Source organism: Miniopterus natalensis, chromosome 4 (genome assembly GCF_054644295.1).
Source record: "Miniopterus natalensis isolate mMinNat1 chromosome 4, mMinNat1.hap1, whole genome shotgun sequence".
NCBI classification, from domain to species: Eukaryota; Metazoa; Chordata; class Mammalia; order Chiroptera; family Miniopteridae; genus Miniopterus; species Miniopterus natalensis.
Genome location: NC_142084.1, coordinates 50,312,987 through 50,324,401, shown reverse-complemented (window position 1 = coordinate 50,324,401; position 11,415 = coordinate 50,312,987).

Sequence of the window (11,415 nt, the reverse complement as noted above, 5' to 3'; positions counted from 1 at the left end):
TTTTGAGCAGTAGTGGGGAGAATTCACAACGGGAATGGATTCAAGAAAGCAAAGAATCGAGCCTCAAAATACAACTACCAATTTATAGGAACTGTAAGAGAGAGGAACATCCTAGACAAACCATGAAGATGCAGGGAGCCAAACCTAGGATGTAGGATCTTCTACAGGGTAAATCACCCAAGGAAACAACAAAAGTAGGGGTAATGGTGGTACCAGAGGGATGCTTGACACTGAGTTACTGGTACAGGCAATGTCAAGGTCTAAGGTATGATTTCAGAGTGAGTGACTGATGGAGGGCCAAAGGCAAAATTCTGGGGGAGAAGAGAGGTCAATGAAGTGAGGTCCAGGTATTTGAATTTGAACCAGATGGATATTGAAATTACTTAGAATCATGATAGTAGTACTGTTAGAGAAAGTGACCATGAGCCAACTGCTAAAATCTTTGAGAATAAGGGCAAATGACAATGAGAGATAGTAGGTGGTAAATCTGATGAGAGATTCAAAGCTGGGGATTGGGGAGGTGGAGTAGTTCGAAAGTGGCAGTGAGGAGCGAGGAGAACCCTCACTCCGTCTCCAGGCCTGAATGTCGTGTAGGATGTGAAAGAGAGAACGGCCATCACTATAGAGAGCTACTGGGGAATTGGTCATCCCGGGGAGATTCAGGTCTTAGCTGGAGCAAGACAGTGCAGGGGACCCTCATAGAGTAGGTTGAGAGGTGTATGGATTTTGTTGCTGACAGACTAAGCATTACAGTGAGCACAGAGGAATATTTGGGGAGTAGGGGAGGGGTGGGAGGGAGTGAGGTTACAGTCATATGGGGATTGGAGTAAATGACATGGAGCATGACCTGGGAGACCACCGGCTTCCTGTGGTGGTGATATAACCAACCAGAGATAAAGGGCTAGTGTGATCATACTGATGGTTTCAGGGTAGATCATGTTGGCAAGGCTGTAAGTGCGGGGGGGGGGGGGGGACCTCTTTGTTCCCTCTAGTGCACACAAAGGGAGGGGAAGGAACTGCCTGAATTCCAGCACAGAGTAAGAAAAACAGCTATCATTTGGAAAGGACTTCCCCATCTTGAGGGGAAGGTCAGGGCTGTCCTCAGGCTTCTCAGTTAAAGCTTCTGATGTTTTTAGTGGCTTCTCCCGGGCCTCGCTTTGGGACCATGGGACCGGGAAGCCTGTAGGACAAGCAGCAGCAAGATCAGTTCTTTCCCCCACACTCCCCAGGCTCTGTCCATTAAGTTGTCACATGAGTCTCACTGCAGGGGAAATTCCTGTCAAAACGAATTCCTGCTCTCGAAGAAGTCTTTCTTCCCTTTCAGCCTCTGACTTCAGAGCACAGAGGGTCGGTCCTCTGCCGGTGCACCCTCTTCAGTGCCTCAACACTGTGCCCCTCTCTGCCACACGCATAGAATGCAGGGGCTCCACACAATGTCTACCGACCTCCTTGTGCCTTTCTGCGGGTGGTAGGTAGGAAAAGGGGACAGTGGCACTCTGCAGTGATGATATTCCAGGCAACAGGCTCAACGCGAGGGGATGAAGTGACAGGCAAAATTACGGAGGCCTCCACTCAAAAATCCCTTCACCACCCTTAATGCCAGTTAGTCTTTGAGTTTAAGTTGTTCCTTATTTAAAAGACCAATTAAATCTGTGACATTTAGGCAGCAGACATCCTTTTTAAAATAAAAGTTTTATCCTTGACATTCAATGCAAATAGTGTTTCAGGAACCCTGAAAGGTAGAAAAACTTGGGCATTTTCCTCAATGTCTGAGGAAATCAGAAGCATAGATTGGTCTCGTCTGGATCTCAGAGTGAATCTGCACTGGGAGAATTAGTCTGATATCCAGGTTATTTGTCAAACAGCTTTTCAAATCTGCCCTATGGTATAACCGAGCCATAATTTATTATCCATTTTTAAGGAATTATAATTCTTCTGAATCCTTTTCTGGCATATCCCCCAGAGTCTTCCTGTTGCATTTCTAGTTTATGAATCAAGCCTTTCATTGATTTATTTATTCAATAAGGATTTCTTTCCTTAGCAACCACTCTAACATAGCTTTATTTTAAGCACTTAGAAGGTTATAAGGGCAATTCATTCCCAGTCCTACAAGAGTTTACAATCTATTTGGGATGGCAAGCAAAAAAGAAAGAGAAAGGAAGAAAATAAGAGAGGGAGAGGGGAAGAAAGAACGTGTTTAAAGTGGTCAAAATACATGTTTTATCTTAAATTCAAAAAGAAACATGTGAAACCCATGAAAAGAAAACTATGAGACATTATTGTGGGACACGAAACAAGGCTTGCATAAATGGAGAGCCCTGCCGAGGTCCCGAGTAAGATTTGTTACTGGAGCAATATCAAATACACCCAAATTAATCTAAAGTTCAGTGCACCTCCATAAATATTCCAACCCCAAATTTTAAAACTTCACAAGATCATAAACACATTTGGGAAAGGTAAATATGAGTCAAAAATGATTTTTAAAAGAATAAGATAGAGAGACTTGCCCTCTAACAGATATCAAAATCTAAATCTAGCCCAGCCAGCGTTGCTCAGTGGTTGAGCACCGACCCACGAACCAGAAGGTCACAGTTTGATTCCGGTCAGGGCTCATGCCCGGGAGGTGGGCTCGATCCCCAGTAGGGGGAGTGCAGGAGGCAGCTGATCAATGACTTTCTCATCATTGATGTTTCTATCTCTCGATCTCCCTCTCCCTTCCTCTCTTTGAAATCAATAAAGACATGTTAAAAAAAAAAAAAGCTGTAGCTCAGCCCTGGCCAGTGTGGCTTCAACTAAGTGTCACCCCATGCATGGACAGATTGTCAGTCAGATACTGTTCAGGGCCCATGAGCAATTTTGGGGCCCTATCCCCAGTAGGTGACACACAGGAGGCAGGCAATGGATGTTTCTCTCTCATCAATGTTTCTCTCTCCCTCTCTTTTTCTCTCTAAAAAAAAAAAAAAAAAATCAATAAAAATATTTTTTTTAAAAACTGTAGCTCAAAGAAAAAGCACTGAATTAGGTTCTGGAGAAAGAAGTGCAGGCTTTGTTAAGCAAGTACTTTGTTAGCCAGAGGGTTGCATGAGGGTGTCTTTATTAAGTCTAGAAAGTGAAGATACTCAGGACTCAATCCCTAGTAGGGGGCATGCAGGAGGGAGCCCATCGATGTTTCTATCTCTCTTTCCCTCTCCCTTCCTCTTTCTCTAAAATAAATAAAAACATTTGAAAATAAAATGTTTTGTAATTTTTAATGTCACTAAAATAAAAAAAATGATTTCTTAAAGTATGAGGTTTAAAGAAAAACATATGAATCAAAATTGAATTTCTTCCAATCACTGGTAGGTGCCAATGGAATCACATTAACTTTTTTAAGCCACTATATTTATATTTGATACATTGCAGTTGTAATGCACAGGTATTCACTGTGGCAATATGCAGCAATGGACTTAAAATTTAGCTTGTGCTTTCTAATCTATATGATTAATGAGTTTTGTAAAGTGTTTAACTCACTATAACAATCATTAGCTCTGCCTTTGGCCTTAAATAATTAATGGAAGAAAGGAAGAAAGGCAGACATAGAACAGCAATTTTTAAATGTTTTTGGGTTTGGGGCATCCAAGAGAATCTGAAAATTACTGCACATACGTACTGTACTTTGTACTTCGTCTATAATTTCAGAGGTTCTGAGTGATGTTTCTCAAAGTATTGTCTCTGAACCATCTGCACCCAAATTTCTTGAGGTTCTAGTTAAAAGTTAAGACCCCTGAGTCCCGCTGCAGACTTACTGGATTGCAATCTCACAGGATCAGACCTAGAAATAAGACTTTTAACAATGTCCACAGGTGAGACTATTTAAAAATAAACTTTCTTGTTTATCAAAGGAAAACCCATACACACACACTCATTGCATCATTTTGAAAGTCAAATAGTCCTAAAAGGTTTATAATAAAAACCAGTAGTCTCCGACCCCACCCTTCCCCCACTCAGTCCCAGCTTTACAGGTTACCACCTCAACTTTTCTAGCTAGTTTCACTGATATTTTCCTCCATATCTTTAAAAATTATATGCTTATGGAACTATTGCTGGATTTGCCAGTGCTCTCATTTTTACCTATTGACTTCCTGCCACTGTGAATAAATATTAGAATATTGCTCCCCTATCCCAGCTCCCCTTTTTTTCTCCCATTCTCCAATATAGTTACATATAATTCTTCATTAAATCAGCAGTCAATGTTACATTATTGAGACTATATAAATATTGTTCACTGAGCCAAGTAATGCGTTGCAGCCACACCTCTTTTCCTGTGCAAGATTTCTTTTTTTTCTGGAGTTAATAATTGCCTCATTTTATCATCTGTTTGGTTTTCCATCTACCTATTGTTAATTTTTTCCCAGTGTTCCAGCATCTCTGCCATACACTTAATAATATATTCTTTATGCTTGAATGCTCAGGGTCCATTTTTCTGAGCTGCCCCTGGAACTCTCTTCCCTTCTCCTCCCTTTGGCTTCCCTGTTTTCTAGAGGTCCTGGGACATCCCTCCCTGCCACATTACAACTTTCCTTGCCTCTTTTCTTTCTAGGATCTTCTCTCTATCTCCATTTTCTTGTTTTAATCCCGTATTTTGCTAAAGGATATCTTCCAGCTTCCTAAGAAAGAATGGAGGTACAATGTCTGAGACTTGGTATATCTGAAAATGTGTGTATTCTGCATTACTTGAGTTATAGTTTATTTTGGTAAAGGATTCTAAGCTGAAAATAGTTTTCCCCCCAAACTTTTAAGGTAGTACTCCGTTGTCTTCTACCATCAGGAGTGGCTAGCAACAACTTGGATGTTATTACAAGTCCCTTTCCATTTTTTGTGATAAGCTTTTTTCCACTAAGAGGTTCTAGAATTTTTTTTCTTATCTAAGATGCTCTGAAATTTAACAATGATATGCCTAGAAGTGTTTTTTTGTTTTTGTTTGTTTGTTTTTAAGATTTTTTTACTGATTTTAAGAGAGGGAGAGGGAGAGGGAGAGAAACATTGATCTGCAGCCTCCTGCACGCCCCCTACTGGGTACTGAACCCACAACCCTGGCATGTGCCCTGACCCGGAATAGAACAAGTAACCCTTCGGTGCAGGGGGCAACGCCCAACCAACTGAGCCACATCTGCCAGGGCTGAAGTGGGCTTTTTAAATAATTCGTTGTTTTGGATGCACCCTATGAATAATATAGTGCCTCCTGTCCTTCAGTTCTGGAAATTTTTTCTTGCGATTTTCTCTGCTCTGTTTTCTCTGAGCTCCCTTTCTGAAACTCCTATTAGTAAGTCACTGAATGGATCCTCTAATGTTCTCATCTTTTTTCTATTTTCTATCTTTTCCAATTTTACCCTTTAGTCTTTTAAATTGAATATTTCATTTGCATCATCACATAAATAATTTTCAAGAGCTCTTTTTGTTTTCTTTTTTTATTGCTTCTCATTTTTGTTTGATAAGCATATCTTCTTTAGTCTCTTTGATGATTTTAATTCTAGTTTTTGGAAGTCTCTTTCTCCTTGCGTTGTCTGTTCCCCCCAGGTGCCTTTCACCCCTGTATCTTCCTTACCATAGTGGTGTTCCTCAAATGTTTAGTGATTCTCAGGTTGCCCTCCATATTTAAGAATGAGACTATAAATCTTTTATTAGAAATTTCCTGCATGGGGTCCTAATGTGTGAAATTCACAAGTAGATGCTCTAGCACCGAGCCAGCTTTTCTCTGGGCTCCCCAACTGCAAATGTCTGGAGAGCCTTTCTCCATTGCCATCCTATTTCTCTGGAGCCTGAGCAGGCACTTGATCCCACTCTTTTGGTCCACTGACCAGTAGTTGCCTGGCCGGGTAGAGTGGGTACAGAAAGGAACCTGGAGCCTACCTGTTTCATGTGCAGACTTTCACTTATCCCTCAGATTTTGAGCCTGCCCGTGACCTCCCATTCAGTCACCTGGCACCTCCCAAATGCTGACTTTAGAGAGTCGCTGAAGGGAACTAGCCCTTATCTTGGTGCTTGGGTTTTGAACGCTTCCTCTCTGCTCAATTAATGACTACTCCTCCATCCACTTTCCATCTTCCAAACACTTGTCCTTGGCCAAACACTTGTTGAAATCTCTACCTCTCTGCTCGCCCTCCCCTTGTCTTTGTTTCTTAGAGGTTAATGCCTCTGTTGTTCATTTTGCTGTCATTTTCGTGGGTTTTGGAGAAGTGGGGCACGAAAAGGCTGATGCTTGTAAACAAATCATAATTTTAAATTCCAAAGTAATTACTGTGCAACACTGAAGGGTCACTGACTAGAACACAGTTGGTATTGGAATACTGGATGACTGCTGCCTAAATGGGGGAACTAGATGAATTTATGTAGAATTAATGATTTAAGAACAATAAACTATGATGTTTGTTGAACTGTTGACCAAGAGGGTCATCCTTCCCTGAAATAAAAATCCCTATCAAACAAATGCACAAAAAAGAAAAAGGGTGGAAGGAAGAAAGGTCACAAAGATATTAACTGTAGCTATTTCTGTCTACCCCAGTGGCAAGATGGACACATTATTATACTGATCTTTGTACTTTTTTGCATTTTCTAAGTTTTATGCCCAGTGGATCATTACTGTTTGAATGCAAATGAGCATGTGGGAAAGAGCTTCTGTATTTCTCCCAATATCTCACCTATGTAGGTGAAATAAAGTCTATAGTGTCTGAAATATATACATTAATTGAACGAGCTTTTACTGAGTGCCTAGACCAAAGTTACACACCTCAGAGGCATTAATAAATATTAATAAATATTTCCTGAACCATACCCTGAAAAGAAACTATTATAAAATAAGTTCAGAAGAAGCGTCATGTGGGCAGTTTTTTAAACTGAGAAGGAACAGTATCAGAGCAACATTTTTTCATTCAGTTTGTTCAAAAAACAGTATCTGGTGCCTGATATCTCACAGAATCCAGCTATAGAGTTGGAAATGCAAAAATTCATAATCCTCTGTCCCATCTCAGTCTAAGAAAGACTCTACAGTCATGGTATAGTGGGTTCTTGAAAAACACTCAGAAAATAGAGCTCTTGGCATTTTACAATTTATAAATTAATGTATGTTTGGCAGATTTTCTTGGTAATTTACCCAACAGTCATTTTTCCCATGCACCTCCTCTCTGTGTGAGAGCCCTATTTTGTTCTGGTGACTACCCCTTCCCCTTATGATTCAGAGAATATCTTAATTAGTCAGAGCCAATCTTGGTACACAGTATTCTTGCCAGTGAACTTATAACTGGCTATCAATGATCTCTTCTTCCTCCCAAAGTAAATAAGTGGGAAAAGCTCAAGAACTCTTCCTTTTCTAGTGATTACTACAGAGAAGTATTTTCTGATGCTCTACAGGTTTCAGGTAGTAGGGGCTGTGAATTTCATTCTCTCATTGACTCATTCAACAAATATACACTTAAGAGGGTATCGTGTGATACGTATCTTTCTCTGACTGGCTTATTTCACTTAGCATAGTATTCTCCAGGCCCCTCCATGGTGTCTCAAAGGATAAGAGATCTTCTTTTTTACAGCTGCATCGTATTCCATTGTGTAAATGTACCACATCTTTTCACATGATTTCACTTATATGTGGAATCTAATGAACAAAATAAACTGACGAACAAAATAGATCCAGAGACATTAAAGCATGCAACAGACTGACAAATTTCAGAGAGCAAGGGGTGGGGGGTGGGGTGGGAAGAGATTAGCCAAAGAATTTATATGCATGTATGCATAACCCAGGGACAGTGTGGTGAAGGCCTAGGGAGGGAGGGGAAGTGGGATGGAGGGGGTCAATAGGGGAGAAGGAAAGGAGGGGACATCTGTAATACTTTCAACAATAAAGATACATTTTTTTTAAAAAAAGAAGGTACCATGTGTCAGGCATATTAGTCAACAAGACAGACATAGTCACTGACCTAAAGAACTATATATGTCTAGTAGGAGACAAGGGTGTTATATATGTATTTGTTGGTTAGTTATAAGTGCTTTAAGGATTAGAAAGGGGTGCTATAACAGAAACACTGGAAGGAGGTGGGGTCCTTAATTAAGAATGGAGATTGAAAGAGTCAGGCAGGCAATGTGAGAGGAAGTGGCATTAAATTGATAACTGAAAGATTAGTAGGAATTAACCAGACAGAAAGTTGTTGGTTGAGGGTGGGAGTATGCCTGGCAGAGGAATCCTAGTAGAAATGAAAGCACACCAGTGTAGCTGGAGGATAGCAAAGGAGTGGGAAGGTGATGTGAGATGAGTTTGGAGAGGGAGGAAGGGATCTAATCATATAGAACTTCATAGGCCATGCTATGAATTTTGGATTTTACTAAGTGCAATAGAAAGCTAGTGAAAAGTTTTAATTATGGAAATGACATAAAACAATTTACATTTTCAAGCGATCACTATGGCAGCTGCACATAGAATAGATTGGAGATGGGGCTAGAAAGTAACCACTTACAACCTGCTGGTGTTGCTCAGTGGCTGAGCTTCGACCCATGCACTAAGAGGTCGCTGGTTGGAGTCCCTTCCTTATCAGGGCACATGCCGGGGTTGTGGGCTGGATCCCCAGCAGGGGGCGTGCAGGAGGCACCCAATCGATGTTAATGCATTGATGTTCCTATCTCACTCTCCCTCTTCCTTCCTTTCTCTCTAAAATCAATACACTTTTTTTAAAAAAGTAACCAATTACCATTATTGCAGAAGTCCAGGCAGGAGATAACTGTGACTTGAACAAAGTGGTAGCATAGAGAGGGAGATAAATGGACATGAGAAATATTTTGGATGGTGAGAGAAAGAAAATTGTCAAGAACGCTTCCTAGGTTTCTGTTTTAAACACGTGTGTAGAGGGAGGCATTGTTTACTGAGATGGGGAAATGACAAGAGAAGCACATGTTGGAGCAAGCAAAGACCAAGAATTCAGTGTGGCATGCCTGTGAGAGATTCAGTTGGACACATGAAGTAGACGGCTGGTTATAGAAATCTAGGAGAGGTCAGGATCGGAGGTAAAAGGCTAGATGTCATCAACATATACTTGGCATTTAAAGTCACAGGAACGGGTGGGTTTATCTAGGGAGCAGGAGAGTATGGATGAGAAGAGGAGAGGAGAGAGAAGAGAAACCCTGAGGAAATTCATATTTTAAACGCTGGGGAAAGGCAGGACCTCCAGAAGAGACTGAGGAAGTAGCCAGTAAGTTGTTGAAACTAGGAGGTCTGCAGTGCCAAGGAGTGAGAGTTTCTAAAAGGATGCAGTGGTCATTTGTACTGACGGCAAACACAGGAAAACGTCCCTCGATTTCAACACCACGGAGGTCGTTGATTGCTGTGATGAGATTGGTGAACTGAGTTCTATTGAAATATGAGAAAATCAATTCATAGATTAATCCCAGACCATCAGAATCCATTGGATTCAATTTTATTCTTTTCTGAGAGGTTATAACTCTTTAAAATGACAGATATTTCATGACTTTTATTATACTTTAATTCTTTCCAAAGAAAAAAAAGTAAATCTATTTTTAAAGGCATGTACTAAACCTCATTCTGTCTTGCACTTACCACACGGGGCCACTGGACTCTTTCATAGCTTATGAGATCTTAGTGATAGTTTCCTCTAGCTGTAAACACTTTGCTATCTTATCATTCTAGGAATTATTTCAACATTACTCAACAATCATTCCAAACTGTGCTAGAAAGACAAAAGTAATAAGAAAACAGAAGAATTCAGAATTACCTAGAAGGTTGATTCAATAGTAAAATAAATCATCACTATTATATCATCCTTCCGTTAGCTTATGGTGTTGCCCAAAGTACGGCATCATCTTTCAAGAAGGTATAAAAAAACCTGGAGATGTGATCTTTGTAGTTTTTTTGTTTGTTTTTTTAATCCTCACCTGAGGATATTTTTTCCATTGCTTTTCAGAGAGTGGAAGGGAGAGAGAAAGGGAGAGAGAGAGACATGGATGTGATAGAGACGCATTGGTAGGTTGCCTCCCACACACCCCCGCCCGGGGTCAGGGACTGAGCCTGCAGCCGAGGTACTTGCCCTTGGCAGGGATCAAACCCTGGACCCTTCAACCCGCAGGCCGACGCTCTAACCACTGAGCCAAACCGGCTAGGGCTCTTTGTGGTTTTTTAAATTAAAGCTTTTATTAATTACTGATGAGAATTCAGAAATTTCATTTTCTTCCCATAAAGGCAAAGAAAAAATTAATAGAGGAACACACTTAAAAAGTATTAGAAAAACCAGAAGATAAATGCAAAAAGACAGATAGAAGCACTCTATATATTAATAACAGTGAAATTTATCATTCGAGTGAAATTGTAGATGATGAGTCTTTAGATGGTGATAGCCTAGATAAATTTTCTCAAACTTAAGAATAAATGATTCAACAAAATATATCTAAAAATGAAAAGGAAATATGGTATTCTTATCCAGTTAGCTATTCAACAGGAATTACTTCATTATTCAATATTTTGCAACAAGAACCTGATCTATTCTAAAAAGATATGTATTCTGTCATCTTTTAGGATGTTTTGTATCAAATATATTTGCTATAGTTTGTAAGTCAACAAATGCTAAAGACAATGTGTAAACAAAAGTGACTTGAAGGAAATGCATGAGGTAGAGATGAAAAGATTCACTGAATTGCTCATTCCCAACACCCCAGCTTTATTGAGATATAACATTGTGTCAGTTTAAGGTGTACAATGTGTTTGAATTGCTAATTCTAACTGGTGTTTATACATTTAAAAATGAAAATGTTTTGCTGTTAAGTAAAGAAGATGGCTACCCTGTCTTTAACAAAATTACAAGCCATCAAAGTTTTCAAAAGTATTCTTTTTGTTGATTCAAGTGTAAGAAGAAGCAAAAATAATAATAAGTTAGAACCACTTTGAAATCTGGAGTCAATATTTACAAGACAATTGTGTTCCTTGTTTATATATGTTAACTGATCAATAGTTGTATCCAAAGGATGTGACCTATTAGTGTAATTTTCCTTCAAATGTAGAAAAATGTAGAATAAAAACTTGAGTTTGCTATGTTTAAATTCTCATTAAAATTTATTTTAAAATTATTTTTTACTATAGCTTTAGCGTCTTTGCTTCTTGTAAATGATTTGCAAAATGACTTAAAAATATGAAAAAATAGAGCAGGACTTCTTTATCTCACATAACAAGCCATTAAAGACAGAAATCAGGATCCTCTCTTACACCCTGCTTTTGGCTTCCAATAATAGAAATACCTCATCAAATGGGGGATAGTCAGTTTAGCACGGAGGAATTGTGGCTCAATAAAGTCACCAAGGACACAGCTTGCTTCCACCTCTCTGTTATCTGCGATCCTGGTTTCATGCTCAGGCTAGTACCAAGATAGTTGTAGCATTACATGGAGA